The sequence below is a fragment of the Penaeus monodon genome, chromosome 25 (genome assembly GCF_015228065.2).
Source record: "Penaeus monodon isolate SGIC_2016 chromosome 25, NSTDA_Pmon_1, whole genome shotgun sequence".
NCBI lineage: Eukaryota > Metazoa > Arthropoda > Malacostraca > Decapoda > Penaeidae > Penaeus > Penaeus monodon.
In genome coordinates this window covers 27,410,968-27,412,889 of record NC_051410.1, presented here as the reverse complement: position 1 = coordinate 27,412,889, position 1,922 = coordinate 27,410,968, and the positions used below count along the sequence as shown (strand labels likewise).

The 1,922-nt window shown below is 34.6% G+C and overlaps 1 pseudogene; it reads right to left on the bottom strand.

Annotated features, from left to right (window-relative positions):
- LOC119589116 overlaps positions 1 to 1,922 on the bottom strand; it is an 8,350-nt pseudogene that overhangs the window by 2,829 nt on the left and 3,599 nt on the right.

Below are 1,922 nucleotides of genomic sequence, written 5' to 3'. Positions count from 1 at the left end.
CAGCATGAAAAAAATGTGGCCTAACCACCCATTCTGCTTTGAGAACATCTATTGAAAACATGAGGACAGAAGTGAGGATTAGAACTCTATGAGATTCCAAACAGTCACAAGGAAGTTTATAAAATCCTGGGACAAAATATGAATTTGTATATAAACTTTGGCTCTGGTTTCTGCTGATGGTCGGAGAGGGTGGACCAGAGCACTAAATGGGTACCTGCGCAAAGGACCTACATGACTTGGAAAAGCTAAAGAAAATTGAAATAAAACTGTATCTAATTAAAGATGGATTCCAAATAGGGGGGGGGGGGGGAAACAAGTGTTGGGGGGTGAGGGGGGAATATTCTGAAATGCATTATTATACTACTGGAATGTGTAGGAAGACACATTACAGACACAAGACATACAATGGGTGTTACACATTATGAGTGAATGATGTGTGTTTTTGCACTAATGCTTACCATGACTGTTCTATCACTGGGGGAGACAGAGTCAAGAAGAGGAAAAGACAGAAGTTCAAGATGTTGCCAGGCATTACAAATGGAACTTGCAAATGTTAATCTGCCATGATTCTGAAATATTTTTTCTGTTGTTGAAGTATACTTCCCACAGTGCCTTGTCCATGTATTATCACAGTTAACTTTCTTCATGATGCTGGCACTGATATATAAAAACATTGTATTCCTATTGCTATATCAGATAAAAAAAATACTGGCGTAGTCCCAAAAACGGTCATGAAGATAAATACCCATTCAATGCTTTGTCATGTGCTGGCAATGGTGGTATCATTCGATTAAAAAAAACAAGATTATGCAATGACCAATGATAAGCTATCTTCGCAATGCTGGAAATAGAATTCAATCTGCATTTACTTTCCTTCAGTTTAAAAATCAGGACATTCACTACGACTACTAATCCCTCATCATTTATATTAACAAGCTGTAAATGGGATAGCAACTTTTAACTTTCAAGCATGTCAAAAACAATACATAAATTCATTACATTTAATATAAAATAATCAGTCAACAAGGAAGACAATCAGAACAATAACAATAGATAATAACATCATAACATTAGCTGTATTGTGTTACGTATATGTTTTGAAATTAATTAAAAGAAAAAGGTTCTGTTTGACATTCTATGCTCTCCTGCTACATTTAACCTCTAAAACACATTCATCACCAACTGATGTTGAGTGTCAATTGAAAATTTGTTGTTTTTCTACCTACAAGTTACCTGTGGCCTTCACAGATCAAACACAGGCTTATGACTTGCCTTTCTCTTAGTATACAATTACAAGTGACAGACACGCCTCGTTTCTCCATTATGAATTAAATGTTGATGTGCTCTTCCCTCTTGATAGTCAAAATGAGATAACTTCTCTATGGTGAGAAATTTCCATACAGAGTTAAAACAAGGGTATGGGAATGACTAGCATCAATTATGGGCTCACTCAAAACCTGAAGAGTGACTTGACCCATGTGGCCCCTGCACAGTATACACTAGATATATATATAGCATATGATCATCTAGGTATTAAATTGATATCATTATTTTGTTCTTTCTTACAAGACTAAACCTACTACATTATTATAATAAAGGATAAAACTTACATGAACAAAAATTAATAATAATTTTATATGTAACAGATTGGAGATTACTTGCGAGGCTAGCTGTAATAGAGCTAAACAACTTTGACAAGCCTGTTTTCTCAAAATAAGCATAAAACAAAACTTGTACTTGACTGTTAAGAATCTATCAGTGTATTATAAAATAGAACTTGATAGTCAACCCACTCGTGGCAGTTTCATGTAGAGTCCAATGTAGCTTTTTGTGAAATTTTATCATACAAATGCTTAGCCATCAATTCCTCACATGATTTCAATATTTCTTGTTTGTTTTTAATGCTATTATTATCGACACCT